The sequence below is a fragment of the Odontesthes bonariensis genome, chromosome 18, assembly GCF_027942865.1.
Source record: "Odontesthes bonariensis isolate fOdoBon6 chromosome 18, fOdoBon6.hap1, whole genome shotgun sequence".
NCBI lineage: Eukaryota > Metazoa > Chordata > Actinopteri > Atheriniformes > Atherinopsidae > Odontesthes > Odontesthes bonariensis.
This window is the reverse complement of record NC_134523.1, coordinates 10148752-10166413: the sequence shown is the minus strand read 5'-3', so window position 1 is coordinate 10166413 and position 17662 is coordinate 10148752. Positions and strand designations below refer to the sequence as shown.

The 17662-nt window shown below is 37.2% G+C and overlaps 1 protein-coding gene across 2 annotated transcripts in view; it reads right to left on the bottom strand.

Annotated features, from left to right (window-relative positions):
- calcr (calcitonin receptor) overlaps window positions 1–17662 on the bottom strand; it is a 62745-nt gene that overhangs the window by 35247 nt on the left and 9836 nt on the right. The window contains exon 2 of one of the 2 annotated variants that reach the window (XM_075449050.1): window positions 13489–13519. The exons of the other annotated variant lie outside the window; for it this stretch is intronic. The gene's annotated coding sequence lies outside the window, so the exon portion shown is untranslated. The remainder of the gene's footprint in view (window positions 1–13488; window positions 13520–17662) is intronic. 2 annotated transcript variants of the gene reach the window in all.

Below are 17662 nucleotides of genomic sequence, written 5' to 3'. Positions count from 1 at the left end.
TGGTTGCTGCAATGACAACCCCACCACTTTTATCAGAGATCAATTCATTCATTCAGAGGAAAACAGAAATCAAATTGTTTCGTTGTTTTACAGGTAATCTAAATACTTTCTTTACCTTAAACAGCGACTGCAAATGAAAGCAACATAAAAACAAAAAGAACAATGCCTATAAATATTTGAAAAACCATATAGAACATTTCCATTAAAGAATCAACCTAGGGTTCCTTCAAAACATGCATTAATGTTTTTGATTTGGATTTCAGATTTTTTTTTTCAAGGTTTAACATGCTAGTTACATCTTTGGCCAATTCTAGTTTTCTTTCAAAGAACAATAATCAACTACACAAGGCAATCTCTTTCTGTCACTGTAGATGCAAAAAGTGCTCCACATACCTGGATAGAGGTATTTGTTCAAAATCCAACAGAAAAAGAAATAAAAGAAAGAGTATATATTTCTTTATGCAACAAAGTACAGGTCCTAAACTCTTTTTCCTCTTGGCTCATCTGAAAATACTTTGCCCTGGATGTTAAATTCACCTTGAACTTAGAACATAAAGTGCATTTGCTCTTTTAAAAATGAAAACCAATGTCCCAAACCAATTTAGGTAATCTCAACAAATGCAGACCCACTTTAATCACTTAGACAGTAACTGCTTGTCTGTCTGTGGCTGTCACTGTGTGAATGGTGTGTTTCCTGATCAAAAAAAGAAAAATCTGATTTCTCAGTGATCGTCCTTCAACGGTCAGAACATGAACAAGACAAATTATATATGCCCACCAAGGCAAATCTGCTAATAGTATCATATTGTCATTGTGCCAGCATTTATTTCATGTTTTCCTGAGAGATCAGGTTGCAGAGCTTGTAAGTTGATCAGTCAGAACAATGTGCTCTTAGTTGTATTTTTAAACTAAACTAAATTGCCAAAAGTATTCACTCATCTGCCTTTACACGTATATTAATTTAAGTAACATCTCATTCTTAATCCATAGGGTTTAATATGAAGTTGGCCCACCCTTTGCAGCTATAACTGCTTCAACTCTTCTTTCCATAAGAAGTGTGTTTATTGGAATTTTTGACCATTCTTCCAGAAGCGCATTTGTGAGGTCAGACACCGATGTTGGACGAGAAGGCCTGGCTCTATGTCTGCTCTAATTCACCTGATGCAGCTGCTCGGCCATAGAAACCCATTCCATGAAGCTAATCTGAAGGCCACATGAGGTTTGGAGGTCTGTAGCGATTGACTCTGCAGAAAGTTGGCGACCTCTGCGCACTATGCGCCTCAGCATCCGCTGACCCCGCTCTGTCATTTTACATGGCCTCCCACTCCGTGGCTGAGTTACTGTTGTTCCAAATCGCTTCCACTTTGTTATAATACCACTGACAGTTGACAGTGGAATGTTTCGTTGCGAGAAAATTTCACCACTGGACTTGTTGCACAGGTGGCATCCTATCACGGTACCACGCTGGAATTCACTGAGCGAGCCATTCTTTCACAAATGTTTGTAGAAGCAGTCTGCATGCTGAGGTGCTTGAATTTACACATCTGTGGCCATGGAAGTGATTGGAACACCTGCATTTAACTATTTGGATGGGTGAGTGAATACTTTTGGCAATATGGTGTATCATGTTATGATGTTTCTTTGTTTAGGTAGTGAGCGGAAACAAATAAATGATGAACAGAGTGAAATCTATGCAGCTTGACTTCTTCATACTTTCTTTCTGTACTTTATATAAAATAACTGAAAGCCATCATCTCCATTGAAGGTTTAAAAGGAGAAGCTTATGTCTTTTCCTCTTTATGTATTTAACCTCTCTTCCAAGTCTCACTTTTCTCTGCATTCTCATTTCCTCCCTGGTCTATTTTTGCTCCCATATATCTTTTATTCTTTTAATCTATTTCCCCTCTTACCTCGTTTTTCTATATCTCTCATTTACTCCCTTCTGTCCTCACTCCACCTCCCCCTTCTTCTTGTGCTCTCCTCCTTCACCTAGAATCTTCCCCTCTAAAAGCTTTCCCTTTCCTCCCACTTCACCACTTACCTCATTCTCCCCATTTCCAGGAACATATCCAAGGCTTTTTCCCAGATTCTCAAGGCAGATCCCAAAGATTCATCAGCTAGCACATCCTTTAAACATTAAACAGGTTCCCTTTATGGTGAAGCATTGTATTATCAACTCATCTGTCTGTGTTTCACTTTATCATTCCTATAGTCTCCATTGTATTGTGTAAGGCAGAGAATTCTGACAAGACACAGTATTGTTTTTACTGAATTCTTGTGATTTTTAGTTTTTAAAAAAAGAGTAGTCACTGCACTGGGAACAAAGGCAGTTGGTTCATCATGTTAATGTCAATTATTTGACATCTACTTTATCTGACAATAATCATGAATTTTATTTGCTCTTGGAAGTATGAATCCCCTCTGGCTCTAACTGAAACGCCAACCTTTCGAACACACAATTAAAACTGTAAGCTCCTGTCAGCAACGATGCAAAATGACAGTAAAATCCAAGACTCGTGAATCTAAATTAACCTGGCTGTATAAAGTAAATTGGAAGCTATTAAATATGGAAAAATGAGTGACAGTGGGATTTAGGATACACCACAAACCTATGGTAAGATAACATGTAGTCCCACTCAGGCAATGAGGAGAACACATTTGACTTGATTAACACGAAAACCTGTTTTAGTTCATCTTACAATAAAAGCTCTTGGTAATCAGCAGCAAAAAAAAACAATATGCTGTAGTAAAGTTTTTAAAATGAATAAATTTGTCTCGTGTTCCATTTTTTTCCAAATCAGAACTCATTTAAAACATTTTTGCCACTTAGGATCCAGTCTAAGATAATTTTTTGTTTTAATTAAACAAATGTGATGATAGTTTACTCATTTTTAATCTTTAACATGTAGCCAAAATTCCCTTGGCTTATTGTTTTCTATGAGTCATACACTATGGTCTCCACCTCTGATAGCGGACTTATGTCTGTGCTTCTCCTGTTGGATCTCAGTGCTGCATTTGATACAATTGTTCATAACATTCTTATATTGAATATTGAATGTGTTGAATAGATTGAACATGTTATTGGGATTAATGCAACTGCATTAGTCTGGTTTAAGTCATATGTATCTGACAGATTCCAGTTCATGGAAACAAAGAATCTTCCCTGACAACAGAGTAAGTCATGAAGTTCCTCAGGGTTCTGTGCTTGAGTCGATTCTTTCCACTTTCCATATGCTTCCTTTTTGGTGACAGCATGGCAAACATTTCCATTACTATGCTGATGATACTCATATACTTATATATGAAATCAGATTAAACCAATCAGTTAGATAAAACTACAAGCATGTCTCAAAAACATAAAGAGCTGGATGACCCTGAATTTTCTGCTTCTAAATTCAGACAAAACTGAAGTTGTTGTCCTCAGGAAGAAAATGTAGTGAGGAACCTAGGAGTTATTTTGGACCAGGATCTGTCCTTTGATTCACATATAAAACAAGTTTCTAAGACTACCTTCTTTCACCTCCGTAATATTGCCAAAATTAGGAACATCCCGTCTCAGAGTAATGCAGAAAAAAACTGTTCAAGATTGGACTACTGTAATTCTTTATTATTGGGCTGTCCCACAAATTCTCTGAAAAAGCCTCCAGCTGATCCAAAATGCTGCAGTCAGAGTTCTGATGAGAACTAACAGGAGAGATCACATATCTTCAGTTTTAGCTTCTCTTCATTGGCTCCCTTTTTAATGCATAATATAATTTAAAATTCTCCTCCTCACATATAAAGCTCAATGACCAAGCGCCATCATATCTTAAAGTTCTCATAGTGCAATATTCTCCAAACAGCACGTCGCTCTCTGACTGCAGGTTTACTTGTGGCTCCTTAAGTTTCTAAAAGTAGAATTTGGAGGCAGAGCCTTCGGTTATCAGGCCCCTCTCTTGTGGAACCAGCTGCCAGTAAATGTTTGGGAAGCAGATACCCTCTCTACCTTTAAGATAAGGCTTAAAACTTCTCTTTTTAATAAAGATAATAGTTAGTGATGGCTGAGGTTTACCTGAAACATCCCATAGTTATGCTGCTATGGACCTAGACTGCTGGGGGACTTCCCATGATGCACCTTTCCTCACTCTGCTCTCTTTTACTCTCCATGTACATATGACTTTATTGTTGTCATTGACTTGTATTTCTCTTTCTCAGCAGGTATCCCTGGCTTGATGGTGCTTGCTGCCCCCGTCTTTCCTGTCCTCTCAACCCTCAGCCAGTTTGGCTTAATTTCCTTGAATTGGGCTATATCTTTGAAGCGCTTTAAGATGATAGTTGTTGTGACTTGGCGTGATATGATGTGATGTGATATGGATATTTTTAGTAAAGGCACCAAAGATAGTTTTATTTGCAGTCCCTCCGAGCTTCATTAAAAGTTATTCTGTCAGCATTCAAATACCTTTCTAAAATTTTACTCATTATCTACCAGAAAAGTGGCAAGAACATGTTTAGTGACGAAAAAGCGAGAGAGCTTTGTGTGCTGTACGGTTCCAGCAGTTCAAAACAATCCTTCTGTAATAAGCAGTCTCTCTCAGAGTCTGTGTAAACACTTGATTTATACCTGATCTATAATGTTATGACATCCCACACAATTTCCCTGCTAGGCCAGAGAGAATATAAATGAGCAGACAGGAGAGATTATAGAGGTAGATTAAAATGGGAAACATGAATAGCAGAGCTAACTGGTATTAACTTCTTTCTAGCACTATAAGCATGCATCGTGCGTAATTTGGAGTTGTTTAGTTTTCACCAGGCATACTAATGGAACATTTCCGTCTCTGTGCTTAGTTATGACAGTATGGAAACACTCCTGAATTAAGCGCTGCCAGTCAACTGTGGTCAAGTCTTAGGTCTGTCAGGCATCTCGGGAGATAATGTTTTTTCTTGTTTGTTTTTACTGGGAAGAAACATACCAAAGTAAACATGCTTTTTTTTTCCTGTCAAACCCATAAATGTCTGGGGAAATTTGTGGCATTTACAGTCTTTTCCCAGCCACACATCAAAGACAGTGTGGATTTTTGTACTGTACATTTTCTGGGGCGAACAAATTCTTACGACCAAAAACCCTGCTCTCAGAAGAAATCCAAGAAGGAGTAAATTAGAAGGTTGTGGCAGAACGGTATCATGGAAGAACAGTGTGAAAGAAAGAAGAAAGTTCCTGGTTAAAATCAACTGTGAGGAGTTTCACGACTCTGCAGATGATTTTTCCTGTGGGTTTTCTGCAGGTATACTGGATTCCTTCCACAGTCCAAAAACATGCATTGCATATGACAGTGTATCCCCGCCATGACACTGAAACAAGTACAGTGCATGGACGGAGCAATGAGTACAAATGGAGGCGATTACTCGACACTGTCAATATTTGCATAGAAAGTGAAAAACATATCTACACAATTAGCTGATCATGTCCTCGTAGTCCACCATGTTTCTAAAACAATGACCAAACCAAATACTGGCTCCAAACAGAATTTCCAGACAGGATATAGGTCACCGTATTTATTCCAAAAGCAAGGGAGTTAATTAAAATCAAAATATTTCTAATACATAATTAAAACATTCAGTTGACTGTGATCTGAATTTTCAATTTTTGGTATCACCAAATCCTTCACATTGCTCCTTTGAATTGATTTGGCGAACGTACTAGTAATAGTTGTTGATGATGTGCTGCAGCTGGAGATTCAGCAGGTGGAGAAACATTATAACTTATTGAACTTGATCAAGGTTATGCTACCACTCGCCACATTGTTTACCGTAGAAGTGTAGTGACTGCAGCGTTCAAATTAATTAAACCTCTGGTGCAAAACAACATTTTGGCACTGGTACTAAAAGGACACTTGAATAAGATTGTACTCTCTTTACACGAAACGAGGATAAATAGTTTAGAATCGACTGGAGCCTTTATTCAACCATTGAAGTGAAACTGAAGGTTTTTAAAAAACGTTCCGTTCAGTGTTACATCGACACAACCTTTGCATTTAGAAAGGATCAACCAATAAGATTACTGTACGAAAACAACCTATGGAGTTCAGGAGCACAGAAAAATGAAAAGATACACAAGTATTTGTTATGGTCTCTTCAAACTGTAATCAGAAGGAAAAAGTGAAGCGAAAAGCGATCTCCTCTCCTGCTTTTGCTTACACTGTCTTTATGAATCCTCACAGTCATGCAGACTTCTCCACTCTATACTTCCACTCCTTTTTTATAGATTAAAAGCTGTCTTTGGAGATGAGTAAGAAGCCTTGTTCACCATCCTCAACGTGTTGTCATATTTTAGGCATCATGTCTTTCCTCCTGTTCTTTCTCCATGTACCACACACCAGTTGTGAGCACACATCTCACACGAAGAATCCCCTGTTGGCTAGTGCATACGTAATCCCCTTTTTTCTACATTGTAAAAAAACTGCAAATTTTCCACTGTTTATCAGAGATGTCCAATGATATGTTTAAAAAAAGGCTGGAGTGAAAAGTCTAAAATCCTACTTTTGGCGAAACTGCAAGAGAACATCTTGCTCTGATATGGTACTGAAGTTGCAAACCTCCCAATCAATCTTTCAAGAATGTAATAATCAGTTGTTAAACATTGTCAATAATGCACACAGCCTGGCTGACAAAAGAACATCACTGGTGTGACTAAACTTTCAAAGCTTTAACTGATTTGAATACAAGTAATTGATTTCCACTAATGTCAGTGCATTCTGAAGTTTGCTGCGTACTTAAAGGCCTGGTTTTATGCAGACATCATCTCTTGGCTTCTGGAACAGACCTACAGAGATGCAACACAAGTTAAGAAAGGTTCTATTCTTTGAATATTTGTCTTACCTTTTTTATCATAGCTCAAGTCTGGCAACAACATTTTCTACAACATACCACGAGCACCAACAAGTGCTCTGCGGTATAACAGCACATTTTAGATGTCTTAATAAAGATTACCTATTTCATTGTGAAAGTCATTTATAATAGAATCTGTCACATCTCACACTGTCACCAAACATATCCACATAATCCACTGATTAAACTCTCTCCTCCTGATATCAGCCAACAAGAGTTTGTTTGTCAATGCAAGTTTCGTTCTGTCAAATGATGCTGCTCCCTCCCTGACAATGACATCTTCACACTAATTTTCTGTTTTATTTCCTGAAAGGATTATCTGTCACTTTATACCATCAGCATGGACAGCTTTACAGGATCTGCCACCGAATGGAGGGCCTTTTTAATGGGACCAAAGACCTTTCATCTGGCAACCTTTGCTTTCCCCGGCCTTTTCATTTCCTCTTCACTTTCCATTGAGCTTATATCTCATCTGTCAACCAACCAATGACCTTTGTTTGTCTTATTTATCCAAAACGAGACTGCAGATGACAGATGGCCAATGCAAAGATACATCTGCCAAGTTTAGGTTCAGTGTTACAGAGCAAGGAAAACTAATTTCCTTTCAAAGATACCTTGAATTAAATTGATATATATATTTTAAAATCGTTCGTAAAATTATTTGCTTTCTTGCCCTTTATAAAATGACAAAAAAAAAAAAAAACACTCTCATGTCTGTATGTTAAATACTGTATACAGCTATGACGGATATTAGGGTATGATGTGGTCGGCTGGACCCTAACCCTCGCTTTATGCCTAACCCTAACGCTCAGTTTATGTTCCGCTTTAGATTGATGTAATGACTTGTAATCATCTAACCTGCAGTATGTGGTAACCTGACATGCTCCCACGCAGAACTGTATCTACAGCTGCAACACAGGCTGAAAAATCTTTCATCAAATTTATGTTTTTAAATACCAACATTATTAACTGAATTCTAACTAGGTTGATAATAGCAACTTTTCTTGTTTTTAACAATACATTCATTTGTGTTTGTATTGTGTTTGTGTTTGTTAAAAAGCAAAGCAGAGCTTCACTGGGGAAAGTGAGCCTACTGCTGAAATGAGCTTCTTCCATTGTTGAACTGACAGTTTATCCATCCAAACAGATGCATGTGGAAACAAAGCCTAAAGCTCTGACACTCCATCTGTGTGTAGATTGGTTAAGTGATTGTATGTCTCCTCTGACATATTCCGTCTTTTTTGTTTTGCGGTAATTTCAGTAAAGAGTACCTGACACAAATGAGCACGACTCACAGAGAACTGAAGTTATTTCCACTGCCCTGTTTCTTTCCATCGCTGCTTGAGGAAAGACCATTTTAATTGAGAAACTGCCGCACACTTTTTTAGAGACCTTCTCCAGAGAAATGGATGAAACCACTGGCCCGAGTTACTGCCCAATTAATAGTCACCCATTATAGCTCCTTCAAGACTGCACTTTGTTAATTTTACATTTAATCTTAATCTACAATTAATTAGGGAGCTTTAGATATGCTGGTAGGCAGATTTTGATTGCTTTGAACAGATTAGGGCTCGTGTCCCAGTGAGTCACTAAATTTGGTTGTAACATTGCATCTAGTCATAACCCTCATTTAGCCATTTAGCCCAAACAGTTTCCTCATTATTACTTAATTTGTATATCACACAAATATCTGTAAATATGTCAAATGCACACAAAAAAAAACACTCAAAGATATTATTGCAGTAATTACTCAATATTGGACAAAAGCCTGAACAAATGTGCCAATGAGCCTTCCAGTAGAAATATATTTCTGTGGTTCGGAAGTGATTTCATATTGCTGTACAAGATTCCTTGATTCTTCATAATACAGTTTTGGACAGTTTTTCGACCTGATCAATTCATTTCTGGAGGGCCTTAGCCATTTAAGTTTTTTTTTTTGTTCGACTCATTAGGCCTTGGAGCCTTTACTATTGTGCTTATGTTAAAGTAGTTGGCTCACCTCTTGATTTTGTTTTTAGTCCCGTTAGTTCTGATGAGTTAAAATTGTCTTTTTTTTTTTGTGGATTTCTTTGATTTTCTTTGACTTGTGAACACCCACAGGCTCTGATTTCAGTTACAGTTTTGTTTTTGTTATTGTGCCTTTTAATATTTTGTCACTAAAATAAATCCCTTTGACTTTTACCTACACCGTATGATTAAATTTTACCTCCCCTTTTCTCTGGCTGAGCCAGGTCGTAACACTGACATAGATTCGATTTTAAGCTAAGATGGAGATCCATCCAGTCAGTCGTGGCCCTCGGGCAGGTCCTTCAGACAAAAGCAAACAGCTTTTGCGCTTGTTGCTCAGAAATAGTGTTTGAAAATGGTGTTTTGGAGAGACAAGAATTCGGTTGATTTACTGTCTAAGAACTTTTGTCACCCACTTTTCAGGAGAAAATGTTTTTACATTTTGTCCAAAACAAACGCTCACTTTTTCTGTTGTGTGTTGAAAGAGATACAATATTGGAAAATATGGAGATAATACACTGACATAATTTCAACACATTTAATATTCAACTATTGAGGCAGTGTGCTGCCAACAAGATGCTTCTGGTACATCGTAAAAGGAGCAGTTGAATACATGTAATGTGATCATTTAGTTTAGGAATTTCAGCTTCAACTACTTCACTCCAATTTTAGCCTGGACATCCATGGACCACTCTTGTGTCTTTTAACCAACTTTTCAACCAAACAGTGCTCAGTTAACTGTAATGCTTTGTTACCATAAACCGGTTGATGGCTGTAGATTCACTTTTAGCCCAAACATGAGGTCAATGTTTTAACAAATACCCCCAAAATGTCAAAGATTACTGAAATTGCAGGAACCTTTGCTATGCAAGCTGAGCCTTGGACTGAGAAACGTAAAATCATATCTTTACGCTCAAGCACCACATTGAGGGCTTCGAATAAAATGGAACAAAATGGAATTATGAGCTGGGATACAGGTACGACAACGTCTGCAAAGATCAACTTGTAGAAGCATTAGCAGAGAAGAGGCCCAACAAATCAAAGCTAAAAGATAAGCCCCTCTGGATCAAGGACTGCAATCAGACAGAGAATGGATCCTGCAAGATGAGATCTGAAGCCCCGAGGGCAGACATCCAACTAAACCCTACTACTCAATCATGAACTCAAATAAGACAGTTTAAAAGAGCACCAGAGAGTAAGGGCTTATTTGAATGGAAAATGATAGGTACTTATGGGAGCAACTAAAAGCTCTGGGATGTACACTAGGTGAATGGAACAAACACCGTCAATAATAAATCAGGCTAGGTGGGAGGAAAGAAATAAACAGGTTGACAGAAATAGCACCGTTAAAACAGGCGCAGCAAAGGCACACGAGAGACAGAGCGCAATCTATCCAGCTGATGCTCAGAGGGCATTGCAAGCCCTGCATGATTCAATAAGACTTGAAAATAAAGAGCAGCGTGTGCACACAGACACATCCTTTTAATGCATACAAAATACCACAGTTCTGTCTGTAACCTTTTCACAATCACGTTTTCATCACAGGATAACCTTAAGCAGATATGGAAAAGACACAAACGACCATTTCTCTAAATCAATAAACAGTTCATCCAGACATAAAACCTGCGCTGTACCATCTCAGCCTTATTGACATTTTATGCCTGCAGAGAAAACATTCTCAATGCCACGTATGAATATTCACAATGGTTTGGCACTTTAGAAAAACAGGCTACTGTAGCTCAGTCCCCTTCAGCATGAAATTAGCTTTTTTTTGTGTGTTTTTGGTTGAATTTGGTATTAAATTGAATAGACACACATGCTGCTTGCTGAAGGGGACTGAGCTACAATAACCTGTTTTTCTAAATCCTTGCTAAAAAGTAAGAATTATGCAAATGACATCAGATGACACAAAAGCAGCAGAAAGATAGAAGACGAGGACGGGTGTTATCGCACATTTCCTCTTCAGGCTTTGAGGGAGCTCAGATGAGAGGGATTACAGTCTCGTTCATTATCTCTGGGCGTGCGTGTATTTGTGTGTGTGTGTGAAAATATAAGCACAGTATAAGCATGCCTATAATAATGCAAAATTTACTACTGGGTGCACTCATGTGTGATTATGTTCTGGTGTCACAACTGACTTCCATAAACACTCACATGTAGTATCTTTTTTTCCCAAAATTTACTCTTTTATCTCATATCTCTGGAGGCGTGATTTATTTAATATGCGTAAAGTACCTTATATTATCAAAGTCATTATGTAACATAAGTACCTGCACATCCATAATTTGTTAGTAGTTGTTATGAGAGCAAATGCAAAAATATTACAGCTTTACCAATAATGAGAACAGCTCACTGAACCATCTTTTCCTCTTTCCAGGTTAACGTTGTTCCCACAGCATCATAATAAATACTGCCTCAGGACCACCACTGCATCATCTTGTTGGTGTGATGTCATTACTGTCCTATCTGAGTGATTAGTATTAGAAAAGGGTCTATTTGCACCATATCTTTTTTTGTGAGGTCTTTTCCCAAAGCGCCACAATTTTTCACTGGAAACTGTCAAAAGGCCAAGGAAAGATGAGAGAGGACACATGCAAAAGAAACTAACTGTTCTTAGACTAATTTTACTTTACACTCACATATAGTTATTTTGATAACAGATTTTTCTACGTGTTTATTTTGGCACCGAAACCAAGCTGTTTGGAAGATGACTTACAGGGTGAAGAATTTCACTTACTCTGACTCTAACATTGAGTGAGGCTGGGAAAACCATTGGGTTGGGCTTGTGACATCAGATCATGCGTCGCCATCTCCTTGGTTTACAGTCAGTGTAGGCCCAGCGTCAGACCTAACCAAGGTATCAATGGTGCTAACTGTGCTAACAGGGCTTTGTACATGTTTGCATATAAATGCAGTTACTCGCCGACTATATTGAGGAAAGAAGGAGTCCAAACATTTTATGAGATGAGATGCTGTGTCGGTAATACGCATTATCCCGGTTAAACTGTCAGATTGCTTGATTAGAGAAAAACTTTCCTGGAGCTCCACTTGCATGCTTTTCTCTCCTGCCTTTCCACCAGCTTATCCATAATCCATACCGAAGAAGAGACTATTTCTCCCTGATACTGAACGACTGTTACTGGCTACCAGTGAAATATTGGAACTTTTTCTTTATGTTGTTTTTTAAAGTGCTGCCTGTGCTCTGCTTTGCTTCAGGACAGGATGAAATATATATGCATTTATCTACAAAACACTCCATTTTGATTTGTTTTCCGTTTGTGTTACCCGCAAAACAATAACATCATGCCTCATATTCTGTGGTACTGAAAATGAACATCTGCTGCATGCGAAAACATGATTGTGCGCAGCAGAGGGATTGTGAGCTCACAGACCAACAGGTGAAGCACTGCTTTCAATTCAGCTTTCAATTCACAACAACACCGATTGTTGTTTTATTCCGTTCTGAATGAATGAGCACCAAATGTCCATTGTCATCTTATTCCAGCTCATATGATGGAGAAAAAAAAACATTATGAATAGGTCAATATGAAATCTGAAGTCTCTTTACTGAACAGAAAGAGGGGGACAAAAAGCACTTAAAAACGCATCAACTAAAGTGTCATTGTGGCAGATAAATGTTTTTTCATTCTTTTTTTGATAATCACAGCAGAGGATAATTTTATTATTTATCATTTTTATTCTGCCATATATTATAAGAATTCCATTGGCATCGATAATAAAAAAAAAAAAAAATGACCATACTTCGCCTTTAGTGCACAAAACTTTTATATTGATTGAAAAACATCAGTCTTTGAGGCACTGGTGCATATTTTAAGCAACATCAAAAACTCAAGGAGCAAAAAGGGAAATTATTCAAGCTGTCCTTATCACTTTCAAACATACACACAGGGACATTACTTCCCTCTCACAGCAGACAATGAAATGAATCACAGAAGATCATAGTGGGCCTCCAAATGAATCTTCCTCAGCGCGTGTTCAGTACAATGAGCTTCACACACAAACCCACTGTCGATTTGTTTCCTTTAGCCAGCTGTTCAGCTCAGCATGAATGCCTCCATACACAAAGATATGCTAACGGGGGAAAAAAATCCTCAAAAAGCTCAAAAACAATGCTGAAAGTTTTCAGAGACAGTGAAAAACCTAATCTTTATTGGAGGCGGCAGATGACGACAGGCCTGAGAGCTGCTATATGCGCAAAATTGGATGGAATGAAACTAAACCTATGCTGAAGTTCCCAAATTATTGACAAAGAGGATTTTTATTGTCCTTGGATAAGATCTAATTAAGTTACTGAGAATGAAATGGAAATAGCTTCCCTACACAATAAGAAACTTTTTTTCTGAGAAATGTAAATACACTGAGGCTGAATGTATTTACACATCAAAATGATACAATTTAAAACTACAGTACGCACTACCGGTGAGTGACAGTATATGCTGCATGCAGACAGTCTTGTTGTCTGATACATTGAAGTGTGAACAGTGGTTAAAGGCACATTATTTTTCTAGTTGATAATACTTTCCTGCTGCATTTGCAATGCTAATTCACATCTGTTGAATGTAATATCAAAAAGAATTGTATAGCATAGCTCACCTTAGGATGTCTTGAACAGAGCATGGATTTTCTGCAGTTAAGAAGTAACAAAAAAATGTTTTATTTCATGTGCCAGTAGCTTGGTCCACTTCTTTCATCCTCAGCAAATATTGTCAGCAGCAGAAATAATCATTACTAGAGAGCTGAAGTGAAACCAATTCTACTATTGTTAATATGTGTTTTAGCCCATTAAATGCAATTCATTCAAGCTTTGAACATACCATGTGGCAAGAAGTTTACTTTTTGGATTCAGTGAAAGACTGAAAGTAGGTTTTACAGATATGGGTGAAACCATAAAAAGGTGATGCAACTTGCAGTTTTAAAGAAAGTACACCGGTACATATTTGCTCTATTAATTTGGACTAACACCACGATGACAAGTTGAGTCTTGACGGTACTAAGGAGGCGATGACGTAACTACAGTATTTCTGTGTATCTGTTGGAGGTAGTAAAAGCTGTGCTATGAGAAAATCATCTGAAACCATTAGCACCCATGCTGCTTGATTTGGGACTGAAGAAATGGCTCAAAATGCTGCACACAACAAAGGGGAGGAGAATGAGTCAGAAGAAAAGACAGGTGCAGCTTCCTTTTTTTTTGGACATACATACTTAAGGTGCAAAAATTGGAAGTGATAAGTACAGAATGTGTGACTTCACCTGCAATTAGGACAACAATGTCAGAAAAGAGTGGCAATTCAAAAAAATGATCAAATGAAAACATGTTTTGGAATGTGAGGAGAAGTAAGTGAGTCATTGATTTTGAATTACATTTTTATTTAATTACAGAATGTATTTATTTCTCTAAGTACAGTAACATAACCTGGATTAATGAATATGTTTATCACTCAGGTCAAGTCAACTGTTATATGCATAAATAAATATAAATAAAAATCCTCTTACATGAAAATGTCCCAGGAAGAAGAAATATGTTGTAAGACAAAAGGCAAGCATATGCCGCTTTTATTTAATATATTTCCTCTTACTTTAATGTAGGTTTTTGTCATGTACTTATTCAAATTAAAAGTCTAGTTTTCATAGCAAAATACTTACTCTCTTGATATATTTCTTTGATTAACTACCGTGTTATCATTGACAAATTACATTTTGATAATGGTTATTTCTTCTAAATTTGTGCACATTTGACACTGACTTTATTTCAATTCACTTTTCTTCAAAGTGATGGGTGTAATGTTTGTTTTAATAAAAAAATACAGCAGTGTGCATCATCTAAACTAAGTGCATTAAAACATCTGTGAGGCAAAGTTAAATTTAATTCAGAATTATTCATATATCACCAAATCACAACAAATGTCATCTAAAGGCACTTCAATAAGTTCAATGCTCAAAAAACAATTTAGTGAGTTAATGATTTGAGCCTCAGCCTCAAAATGATGTCTTTGAAATTTCATTTCAAGGCTTTTCGAAACCAATCAGAAAGTCTGCACTCTGTGTAGGAGACTCCCCTCTTTTTTGTTGGCCTAATCGGATGCGTGTACGTTCATTGAAAATTCAAAAAGGCTAATCACAACCCAAGTTCATTATCTGCAGTGGATGTAAGTATTCTTTGGCAAATGTGAGCTGGATGTAGAGAAAACCAATCTACACCACTCCACATACTCATGTATTAAAACACACACACATACACATCCACAGACACACAAAACCTTGCATACATTCGCAGAGGTGAAGAGGGTCTCTCTGTCTCCCATTTCCTCTCTGTCTGATGCCATTACCATTATCTGTGCCATGCTGATGGCGACCATTTCCAGCCCTGGAAGTGTGTGGCCAGCAAAGTACGCTGCAAATTGCCCCTCTATTAACTAATCAGTGGATGAATGTACATTGATGTGCCTGATGTTCTGTTCTGTTACTATTACAGTCAGCCTCATAATAATGCATAACCACCACTGAAATTAAGTTTTAGCGTCAGGACGTAGTCGTTCAAAGTGTTTCCACCACGCTGCTAATTCTTCCCAATCTTCACGTAATCGAAATCAAGTCAACAGACTGACTGCCAACTTATTACTTTATTAAACAACACATCACTTGTTCATTCTTTTGATTTTTCTTGAACGGTTTTTAGTTGTATAACAAGTTGATGAGCACTTAGGTTTTGGCGCTCTCCTTCATCATCCCGGGCTGTGAGTGCAGATGTAGAGATTTACATAATAGCTTTTCTTAAGTTGAGAAATATTTTTTATCAAATTTTGTGCATTCAGGGAAAACGCATTCCTGATATGGAAATGGGACTTTCCTGTAGTGCCAGTCTCCCCAAAAGTGTTCACCAAACTCTCCAGATACTGATTAACTTTTTTTACCCCCGCTGTTTATGGTTGTATCACTAGATGTTCCGTGTTTTTCCTTTATGATCGCTGAGTTTGTGTTGTGAAGGTAATCCAGCCTTTTTGCGACTTATGTTGTTAAATGTCGACTATAATGTCACTGCATTTTCAAATAATACATTCTTTGACTATTCAAAGACTATAGATCTGTTCTTTGGCTGGTAGCAACAAATAAGGATCCAATTGAACCCCAAAACAGACAAACCTAAGTCGTGCCACTGCAGACCAGCAAAATATTGTATTAAAGTTCATAACAATTTCTGAGACTTAGAATGATTTAGTGGCACAATTCATTGTCTTGTTCTGTGTTACACTTTGTTAAGTTATCTTGGTTTAATGGTTTCTTGCTTTTGCTTTTACACTGCTCCTAATTCAGTGTCTGTTTTTAGTTTCCCCTCAGTTCAACCCTAAAAAACATGCAATTCTCAGGCAACCTCGATGAAAGATGACCAAAGTGAAATAAATCATGGCGATATCTTTGACTGTGCCTAAAAACAGTCCTATACAACAGCCCAGTCTTACCAGAAATGGCCAAATATGAGAAGAATGAAGGTAAAACTGGAGCATCGTACATTTTTAGAGTTATTATTGTGAATTTGTAACATATTTTTCCGTGGACGAGCAGTATTTCTTTTTCTGATCTGTCATGAGAATGAGTTGTGGACAGTGAAAGAGATTAAAACGCAAAAACGTTCGTCCAAACCTGAACAGTGTGTATTGAAGCCAAAACGTACTAAAATGTAACTTTTGGAATTCAAACAAGATGCAAAACTGGTTGAGTTGTGCTGACATATTTTAAGTGAGTAGCAACCCATTGACACAAGCAGTAGTGAACAGGGCAGTCACTTTTCAGTCTGTCGGCTCATTAAACTTACTTCATGTTAGCTTGCATACTTCAAACATTATATCATAGCCTATCTAGGATATCACCATTTGCCTGTTGCACTGTAGTTTGTAGCTTCAAACTACTGCAGGACATAGAAATAATTCAAAATTCAATCAATATACGGTAGTTACTTTTTATTATCTATTATAAATGTGACTTTTCTCTTGATAATAGTTACACTACACTGACTAATCTGTACTTTATAGATTTGTATGTATGAAATAAAATCTCAGTAAATTCATTAACTGCAGTTGAAAGTTTTTTTTTGTTATTAATATTTTTAATGATTTTACTGTTTTGGAATATGTAAATGGAAATGTGAAAAAAAAAGTTCTAATCAAAGAAAATCTTTCTGGGTTCTGATTTCTTGAATGTTGTCATTTTCATGTCTCACTGTCAAAAAAATTACCAACAAAAACAAAAACACACTCAAGAACTATAGTGCCAGTTCAAAATAAAGAAAGATGATGACAGATTGGCTGAGACCAGGCCTGCACTGTCATCTAAGTGATGAAAGAATGCTCTTTATTCCCTCTTTCCATGCACAGTTCATAATTCACATCTTCAGGAAAACCTGGCTTTTTCCAGTACCATAGACATAGAATAGCAATAAGAATTAAAACAGTATGCAGTATGCTTTCCTTTCCTTTCAAGATTAAACACGTTTTTCTGAAGAAAACCTTCTATCAGTCAATGAAACCATCTGTCAAAAAAAAGAGAAAGGAATAAAGGCATCAGTATATGCCAAAACAATAAATAAATGTATTTATTCCATCCAGTTTAAACAATACTGCAATAAAATTTGATGTAATTTTGAAGATAATCAAATCAAATCAGTTCAGGGAGGGATAAAACCTTTTGCTGCAGAGATCTCACATAAACATTTGCTTAAAGGGCTCTCAGCATGTTTTTTTCTTATGGGGGGGGGGTCTGACTTATTCACTGT